Here is a 10,776-nt window from a genome sequence, read left to right as displayed (position 1 = left end):
ATGGTTATACAACATAATGAATGTACTAAATGTCAATGAATTATACAATTTTAAATGGTTAAAATGGTAAATTTTGTTATGCGTATGTGTATACTACAATTTAAAAAAGAAGAGGAGAAGAAGCAGAAGTAAAAGGAAAGAGAAAAACACAGAAACAGAGATAAAGATGAAGAAACCAAGATAAAAGGGGAATCTAAGAAAGATGCTTGGGCAGGCACAGTGGCTCACTGTAATCCCAGCACTTTGGGAGGCCAAGGCAGGTGGATCACTTGAGGTCAGGAGTTTGAGATCAGCCCAGCCAATATGATGAAACCCCGTCTCTACTAAAAATACAAAAAATTAGCTGGGCATGGTGGCGGACGCCTGTAGTCCCAGCTACTTGGGAGGCTGAGGCAGGAGAATCGCTTGAACCTGGGAGGCAGAGGTTGCAGTGAACTGAGATGGTGCCACTGCGCTCCAGCCTGGGCAACAAGAGCAAACTTCATCCAGGAAAGAAAAGAGGGGAGGGGAGGGGAGGGGAGGGGAGGGGAGGGAAGGGGAGGGGAGGGGAGACGAGGGAAGGGAAGGGAAGGGAAATTTATTGTGAGAACAAACTACCCAGATTTTTTTTTTTTTTTTTTTGGACAACTCTTAATACTTGATTATACAGGCAATCAGGTTTTCTAAAACTTTCCTGGACTCTTCCATGCCAAAAATAAGTGCTTCTTCCCAACTGGTCCCTGGGCACGGACCTACTGTTTATATTCTTCCTCCCCAAGAAGCTTACGCTTTCCACACGCCGTCACCCAACTTGTATTTTTAGTTCACACTTCGCTGCTGAGCTTGGAGATGGGAATTCTAATTCTTCTTGGATAATTCTACTGGAATACCTCACCATCACTTCTTACTTAACATAGTCACAATTCCTCCCCAAAAACAATCCCCATCTACTGCTTTACTATTGTACCCATTTCACCAGTTATCTTAATTTACAGAATCTGAAACCCAAGGAGTGTGAGTGAGTTTTTAAAGCCACATAGCCAGCTTAGCGCAGTCCCAACTCTGAAAGGTTGTAGTCATCTTTCACTCACTTTCTTCATCCAGGATCTCCCGTTAGTCACTAAATTGTGTTGATTTTTCCTTCAAATGGTCTTTGTATCCATCTGCACCCTTCCATCCCCACTGCCAACCCCCCAATTCAGGTTTTCAACACCTCGCGCCTCAGTGCCTGTGGCAGCCTCCTGGCAGGCCTCTAAATCCATCCTGCACACAGGCCTCGGTAGCTTGCCTGAAACCACAGCATGTTTGCACAGAAAGGATTTGGGAGATCATCAAATCTGTTGCACTAAACAGAGAAAATGCCAGAGCCAACACAAACCTCTGCGTGCTGCCTGGGTCCATGCTGATTCCCCAACTACTAAGATACGGGAAAAGAAGCAATAAAGGATACATTTCAAGAGAGTCATGACCTCTCACAGACTGTCAGCAGGGCCAGCCTCATGCTTAAAGGACCAGCAAGGAGTACAGTTCTATAGAATCGCACAACAGGTTGCTCAAAGACAACTCAAGAGTTGTGGTTTTAAGAGTTCTGCAAGTGGCCAGGTGCAGTGGCTCACACTTGTAATCCCAACATTTTTAGAGGCCGAGATGGGAGGATCACCTGAGCCCAGATGTTCAAGACCAGCCTGGGCAACATGGTGAAACCCTGTCTCTATCAAAAAAAAAAATATATATATATATATACATATATACATATATATATACACACATATATATATATATGGCAGGTGTGGTGGTGCACTCCTGTAGTCCCAGCTACTTGGGAGCCTGAGGTGGGAGGATTTCTTGAGCCTGGAAGGTGGAACTTGCAGTGAGCTAAGATCGTGCCACTGTACTCCAGGTTGGGTGACAGAGCAAGACCCTGCCTCAAAAGAAAAAAAGGAAAAAGAGCTCTGCAATCTGGGCCATCTGCACTTCTCCCATCACATTGGGTCTGCAACATCAGAATGAAGTAAATATAGGAATTGCCTGAAAGTGAAGGCTCTCAGGATTACTTCTGGGAAATCTGGAAGCCTCACTTCAATAGTATGTGGCTGCCTAGCAGAGGGTCCTTAAGCATAGCAGAAGACATTAAACTGGACCTCGAAGTGTTCTAACATCTTCATTTTACAGATGGGAAAACCAAGGCCCAGATATGTAAAGTAACTCACCCAGGCTCACTCAAACAACTGGTAGCAGGGCTGAAATAGAACTAAGATTACCTGCTTCCCAAATTAGTGCACGTTTACCTTTCTATTATGCTCTATATCAGTCTCTCATAATTAGGGCAGTAGTCCCAATAGAGTAACAGTTGAAAAATATCAAAGCAGCTCTATTATCCACAACATTCTGTCTTCCACAAACTCCACTCCCGCCAACCCCAGGGGTGAGATAACTGTCATAGGCTGCCACCTTTTTGATTTTATGACCCTCAGAAAGCCCCTTTGCAGGTGGGTATTCATTGCCATACACACTGAGGAGCCCAAAAGTGTAAGAACTGCTCTGGCCCTCGAAGAGTTCACTGTCTTGAGGAGACAACGGTCTGCACAGATTCTGCTTCATTAAATACAATAATGGGGGTATGAATAAAATAAGCAGAAAAAAGAAAGGCACACTTGTCTCTGTCTATGAGGGTGGAGAATATTCTCAGAAGTGGTATCTGAGCAGGATTTTCCAGGATAAATAGGAGTTCTACAGATAGGCAACAGGAAAGTGTGTATGTTCTGGAAACATGCCAGCATGTTAAACACTGGCCCTCACTCCCAGCTCCTGGAATCAGCCTAACTGGAGAACAGCGCTTGCTGCCCTCATCTTGAGCTCCTGCCCAGGAATGCCACTTCATTCAGTCTGTACTAAAATTCTGGTCCTCTTAGTCTTTACCCACCATTTCCAGGAAAGGGCTTAAAATCAAGGCAGAGAGAAGAAAGCCGCTGGCTTGACAGCCATCGTATACTAGTTAAGCAAATGCACACACCTCTTCCAGATTCTGCGATGGTTTTCTGTTCTCTTGGCATGAAGTTATTTTTTCTCTCCGGTCATCATGAATCCCCAAGTCCAATCCACGCTTGTTACCAAGGCTCCATTTCCTCCCACCTAGCCGAGCTCTCTAGAGCACCATGACTCCTGGCCTCTTGCCAATCCACTTGAATTCTGAACTTTCTCTAATTAGTGCACCTCAAGCTCTAAACTTTCTCTCTCTCTCTTTCCCCTCGTCTCTCTCTCTGTCTCCCCTTTCCCTGCTTACCTCCCCATCTTGACACTTTTCATGTGTCCTTTCCCTTAGCTGCACGTGGCCTTGTTCTGCAACAGGCCCAAGCTTTACAACCACAAGTAGACTCAAATTTAGCCATTTGTAGTATCTACAAATTCTATTACATTCACTGACCGAGAGGCACTCTGAAAGATTCAGAAAAAGATATTTGTTATTGAACTTAAACATGTGTCCTATTTCTAGCCCATGTTCCCTGTTGTGCACTAGAAATTATTATTTCTAATCTTATAATCACAGTGTGAGTGGTACAATTACATTGCATTACATATTTGTTGGTTACAAGCATAAATTTTCAAACGTAAACACACAATATATTCCACAAGGAAGTATTAGGTTATGGCAGTCTCCTTTTTTTTTTTGAGTTTTGAGACAGAGTCTTGCTCTGTTGCCCAGACTGGATTACAGTGGCATAATTATAGCCCATTGCAGCCTCGAACTCCTGGACTCAAGTGATCCTCTGACCTCAGCCTCCTGAGTAACCGGCGTCTTGATGACTTAGAGAGCTCAGCTAGGTGGGAGGAGATGTAGTCTTAGTTACAGGCTTGATTTGGACTTGGCAGTTCATGATGATTGGAGAGAAAAAATAATTTCATGCCAGGAGAACAGAAAACCATTGTGATTACAGGAGCAAGCCAGCATGACCTGCTAACTTTTTGAACTTTTTGCAAAGACTAGGTCTCACTATGTTGCCAAGGCTGGTCTCAAACCCCTGGCCTCAAGCAATCCTTTTGTCTCAGCTTCCCAAAGCTCTAGGATTACAGGTGAGCCATGGTACCTGGCCTCATTTTTTTTTTTAATGTGCCAGAAACTTTTCCCCAACCTATCTTCCTCCCTCATCACCAGCAGGGGTCTGCAATATCTGGTCCCCAGACACTACTGCAGAGGTGAGAATTAAAGAAGAAAGCTAAGAGAGATGAGAAAGCACATTAATTTTCAGGTTATATATGAAGAGTTCGGAAACCACCTGAATATTTATAAATTGAAAGTGCATTAATATTCAAGGGTATACAGCAAGACTTTGGGAAATGACTGAATATTTATAAAGTATATTGCTAACATGAACTTTAGGCTAATTTATATTTTTAAATCTTGCATGAATAATATAGAAAACACAGAGTGTCCTAGTCACTTTGGATTCCTGGTGTCTAGAGACTATGAAAACCCTTTCCCAATGGCAGGATGTTAGAAATGTGGTTATCTCTGAGACAAGTGTCAGAAGCCTGATTGACGTGTCCTATAACTAAATTATGCAGTACTAAATATGTCACAAGAAGTCTCAGAGTTTGTTCCCTTGCTTAGTGATAAGGTCGATCCTAATTGGGGATAGCTAAAGATTTTATCTTCAGTCTTTCCACTCCCCTTCCTGCCTCGCCCACCATCCCTGCCCTCTACCCTCCTTGCAGTGCCTCTTCCATGCTAGCTCCAATACCCTCATCATGCGTCAGGAATTTCTTCTCTGAGGAATAACGGGCAAATATTTTTCATTTTTAAAACTACACCTATTAAACCAGCTAAATCTTCATCAGAAAAATCTCAGATAATAGAGAGAGTCAACCATGCTAAGAATTTCCTGTTAAGATCAGTTTTCTGTTAAGAACAGGCCTCCAAATGTCTACTTTATCACTCTCAGATCATATAGAATTCCAAGGTTGTTTTTGTTTGTTTGTTTGTTTGTTTGTTTGTTTGTTTGTTTTTGAGATGGAGTCTCACTCTGCCGCCCAGGCTGTAGTAAAGTGGTGCAATGTCAGCTCACTACAACCTCTGCCTCCCAGGTTCAAGTGATTCTCATGCCCCAGCCTCCCAAGTGGCTGGGATTACAGGGATGCACCACCATGCTTGGCTAATTTTGTATTTTTAGTAGAGACGGGGTTTTGCTATGTTGGACAGGCAGGTCTCGAACTCCTGACCTCAAGTGATTCATCCGCCTCGGCCTCCCAAAGTGCTGGGATTACAGGCATGAGCCCAGCCAGAATTCCAAGGTTTTCACAGCGATTCTCAGGGCTTCAAATTCAGAGACTTTGATTCTCAGGGCTTCAAATTCAGAGACAGTACCCACCCCGAATTCCAAGGTTTTCACAGCAATTCTCAGGGCTTCAAATTCAGAGACTTAGAGTGTGGATGAGAAGAAGCACCACAACAATTTCAAACACCAAATGTCCCTTCGTTAAAGAATGTCTAAGCAGTCTTTTTCTCTCTCCCCTAGAAGGTTGGGCTTTTGAGTTTGATATTATATTGAATTCATTTTAATGAGGTTCAAACAGCCCTCATTAATATAGAGCCCAGTGTGTTTTTCTACTTAATCCTACATTTCTCTCCTAATTGATTCCTGCCTTGCAGCCATGTCTATCTATGACAAAGGGACCCTGACTATTTGAGCTTAGTGTCTGATAATTGTGATTACATAATACACTAAAGAGTAGCTAACCATAGCATTTAAGCCAATAATAAAATACACTAAGTTGTCCTTTTAAAGATTTTGCTTTCCAAAGTTGCAAAATACAAATACTTGATTAATGTTTCTGTTGTAAAAGATGATCAGAAAATAGGAATTTGGAAGCTTCTTCCTTTGTGAGCTCTCCACATGTGGGACATTTTGAACTTTATACCAGCAGATGCCCTGAGAGGGCTTTTCTCTAAAAATAAATATCTCTTGAATTCAAGTCTACTGATTTATTTGATTTTAACTTACCTTCTCCAAAAAAAGACCCTACATTTACTCACATGACTCTTTCTAGAAAATATTTCATTCAGCTGGCACAGTGGCTCACACACGCAATCCTGGCACTTTGTGAGGCTGAGGTGGGTGGATCACTTGAGGTCAGAAGTTAGAGACCAGCCTGGCCAACATGGCAAAACCCCTACTCTACTAAAAATACAAAATTTAGCCTGGCGTCGTGGCGCATGCCTGTAGTCCCAGGTACTTGGGAGGCTGAGGCCGGAGAATCACTTGAACCCTGGAGGTGGAGGTTGCAGTGAGCCGATAGCGCCACTGTACTCCAGCCTGGATGACAGAGCAACTCTGTCTCTAAACAAACAAACAAAAATTATGATTGACTTCATGCTTAAATGCTAAAGTATACTTTCCTAAGTCCATCGAGATACTTTAAAAATTGTGTCTCAGATACATTTTCTTTTGGAAAAGCAATTTTTTAAAAATTTGGTCAATAAAAGAGACTACGAAAAATGAAGTATTTATCCTAGGAAAATAAGCAACTTAAATTCATATCCTAGGTGATATTGGCAGGGTAATAATAGTGGTAGGTAGAGTACCATATCAAAATTTTTTAACTTATTTCGACAAATCATTTACTTAAGAGGTCTCCTCTGTGGCCCAGGCTGGAGTGCAGTGGCGCCATCTCGGCACACTTGCAACCTCCACCTCCCAGGTTCAAGCGATTCTCCTGCCTCAGCCTCCCGAGAGCTGGGATTACAGGCACGCACCACCACGCCCGACTAAATTTTTTTTGTATTTTTAGTAGAGACGGGGTTTCACTGTGTTAGCCAGGGTGGTCCCCATCTTCTGACCTTGTGATCCTCCCATCTCGGCCTCCCTAAGTGCTAGGATTACAGGCAGGAGCCACCGCGCCCAGCAACAAATCATTTAAAAAATATTTCAGAGAAAAAAAATTAAAGCTGTAGATAGTGTTTTTTAAAAATGCTGTAACCATTTATATTTACCCTTTGGCTACTGTTTTTTTATTTGTTTTGTTTTGTTTTTTGAGACAGAGTCTCGATCTGTTGCCCAGAGCCTCCCAGGTTCACGCCATTCTCCCGCCTCAGCCTCCCGAGTAGCTGGGACTACAGGTGCCTGCCACCACGCCCGACTAAATTTTTTTTGTATTTTTAGTAGAGACGGGGTTTCACCATGTTGGCCAGGGTGGTCCCCATCTCCTGACCTCGTGATCCTCCCATCTCAGCCTCCCTAAGTGCTGGGATTACAGGCATGAGCCACCGCGCCCGACCCCTTTTGGTACTTTTAAATCTAATTTCTAATCCCATGATTGAGTTCACAGTGGTTTAAACAGATATCAAACATATTTTGGGTATTAGAACTCATGATATTGTCCTGAGAAAGTGATGGAGGCCAACTTAAATTCCCTTGGGATTAATTAAAGGAGTTAGAAATGATTAAGACGGCCACGGGGATATTTGCCATATTTTTAAAAATCAAATACATGTAGCTAGTAGGCCCTGCAAAACATGTAGAGGCTTCGAGAAATGAAAGGCAACCAAGTCCCCAGTGTAGGGATCTCAAAGGTGGATAGGTGGACTTTCCTGTCTCAATGCTATGTAATACCACCTAAGCACCTGCTGGGTCCAAGCGTTCCAGTTTCACTGGGCTGGTGTGGTGCAGAAAAGAGACCCCTCCCATTGAATGCAAGACACAGATTGTTATAGGAAAATTCTTCTTTAGCCTTCACTTGTGTCTCTCATTTCAGAGCAAAAACGGAGAGTTATTTCTACAATTTGCAGAAATCTCTCCCTTTTACTGTATAATCATGCAAATAACATGAGGACAGTTAGGCTGTAGTGAAGTAATAGAGACTTTTGATGATGGTTTTACCACCTTAAAATTTTTATAAACAGGAATTAGAGAGTTTAGTAAGGGACACATTCATTAGTGAGATAAACTCTGAAGGTAGGAGTTCCATTTCAGGCTCGGCTTCTTGCCAGATGTTTGACCTTAAGTAAAGCATTTTATATTTCTAAACCTCAGTTCTCTTGTCTGTAAAATACAGATCCTATTAAGACCTTCCTTATTGAAGTATTGTGAATGTTAATGAAAATAACTTGGGTAAATACATTAAAAAGTCTCATTCACAGTGAGTTCCAACATTATTAGCTATTATTATTTTTATTATGGTAAAAATTTGGAAGAAGAAATAGTTATTTTGGGGGGATATGCCGGGGAATAAATGGTCAAGAACAACAAACAATATCTTTATAATCCATTAAAAGCTATGCCAATGTTTGCAAGGTTTCCTTCAGCAGGAGAAAATTAATATACTTTAAAAATAAAATCCAAAAAGTTCTTTTAGAGAATAGATGTTTTAGATTAATTCTGTTTGTTTTCAAAATAAATAATAACCATGGTAATGAACCTCAAAGGTGTATTGTCTTAGAGTTTCTGGCTTTAATATTGTAACTGATGACATTAAAGGCAATTAAACCATTAATTAAAAATCTGCATTTATGCAAAGCAGAGGGGAAATAAACTACTTCAACTTCAGCTTCTGACATATTTACACTTGAAATCAAAGCTTTTGTTAAGTTAAACTAGAAAGAGCTGTTTAACATAAGAAAGAGTTAACAGTCACTTAAGGGTGCCCTTTTTTTTTAAGTTCGTTGGAAAATACTTGACAAATCTGTCTGTGAAAGCAACTGCAAAAATATTGTCACTGCCCTTTTGACAGTCTGAAAAAATCATGGTTGTCAAAATAATAAGCAAACTACATTTTATAACTATCAAGAGAAAAATATCAGTTTTCTATTTTATAAAGTTGTTTTTTAGCATATCCTAGTGTGTGATGACTGACTACCATACAGATAGGTTAATAATGTCAATACATAGGATATCTTCCTAAAAGAATCTAACACAATCCAAGCTTCCATTTAGCTTGCGGAAATACATCGGCCTACTGAGTAAGCAACCAGACATCGCGGCTGACTTAAAGAACATCTTTATATCCATGGAAATGAACATTTTTTAAACATCTGTAAGCCCTGGTTTCTTGGTAAAGACAGTAATAGTAGTAAGTTTGAGTGGCCAGCTGTTTTCCATATGTTACTCAGAAACTTTTACACAAGTACTTACTTCCTGGTAGTGTTGAGTGAGTACTAGACCTACATTACCTTCCTTAAAATGAGAAAGGAAAGGATGTCAAGGCACTGTATCCTGCTTCTGAAGAGCTATGTACTTAGCAAGTAGTTTACTCAGAAGTAAGAGCCTACAGCAAACTGATTTCAAAAGTTACTTAATCTTTTTAGACAGGCTGAACATGTCGTTCCAGAAGCAGCACGTGTAAATTCTCCCAAGACAAGCAACCCACTAACACTGGAAACTTTTGTTGAAGACCTACCATGTAAATGCATTGTGCTAAGTTCTAGACAGAAAGGATGCAAAGTTGATAAGACACAGTTTCTGCTCCCAAAGAGTTTTAAGGTTTTAAAATAAATTGGCTTTGAGGCCTAAAAGAAAGAACTTTTCCCTCTGCTTTTTTTCTTGCACTAACAGTTTTTTGTTTGTGTTTTTTAATAGTATTTCTTTTGCCATTTGTATCCATCTTTCTATTATCTTCTGCTGTGTTGGTTCGATGATTATGATTTTGCTGCTAAAGTTTTTATTTCTTCAACTCGTCTGAGACTTCGCTTTACATTAAAAAATTTCAAATAAATGTCAGAAAAGCAGTGTTACTTTTTAAAACTCGATCCTGGTTGAGGAGCAATATGCCATTGTTAATTTCCCAAACATTAGGTAAATAAGTGGGGCGTGTTCCTGCCCTGTATTCTAATTGTCTAGCAAGAAAAATTTTCTGTTCAGGATGAGATGTTTGTCTCTTCCAAAATCTATATAGCATTAATCTCATTGAGATACCCCAAAATCTCAAATCTGAAATACTGAAAAAAATACATAAAAGTAAGAAAGGAAAGTGATGTATCCCCTGGGATCTATTCTACTTTTTACAATAAAATGTGGCATAAGAAAAAAAAAATCACATTATCTAATAATTATTAAGTAAAGCTCTGTTGTGCTTATTATTTATTATTACGTCTGCCTAACAATTCTCATGCCTTTTAAGCACTCTGATGGCTTAAAGAAGAAATACTACATAAAGACATAAAAAAGAAGAAATACTGCATATCTAAAGGTATTTTGTGCATCTAAATTCACACTGACTTCTCAAATTATATAGCGCCAAGAAAACATAACTACTCCAATTTAAGGGAGTCTTTGCCATTCTGAATATTGTTTCTAATGAAAGTACATGCTATTATTGAGAGAAAGCTATAAGAGCTAATGGATTAAATCTTGGGGTGTATTCCCAATTCCACCAATGACTGACATGTTACCCTTATGCCTTCCTGGGCCTCACTTTGCTCCTCTCTAAAATAAAGAAATTTGATTTTGTCTATTATTCCTTCCAAAAGCAAAATTCTACTGCATTTCTGAGACATGTGTGATACTTACGGCTGCATTCGGTTTTCCGCTTTCATTCATACTACTCACTTTAATCAGGGAATGTATTTATTACAAATGAAACATAATTATTTGACTCATTAGGTTTAGGGTATATACACGTCAAATACCCTCAACCCTCACTCCAGGTATATCAAACAAAACCTTGAGCTCCTACTGCCGAAATTCACATTTTCCTCTTACTTGATATCAATATGTTCTATTTTTATGTCTCATAAATTTAATTATCTGCTAAAATGAAGACTGAAGCCCGATGCCCCAAACACTAATTTCCACAAACACGGATTCA

Source organism: Symphalangus syndactylus, chromosome 11 (genome assembly GCF_028878055.3).
Source record: "Symphalangus syndactylus isolate Jambi chromosome 11, NHGRI_mSymSyn1-v2.1_pri, whole genome shotgun sequence".
In the NCBI taxonomy this organism is placed as follows: Eukaryota; Metazoa; Chordata; class Mammalia; order Primates; family Hylobatidae; genus Symphalangus; species Symphalangus syndactylus.
Note: the sequence above shows the minus strand (reverse complement) of the source record.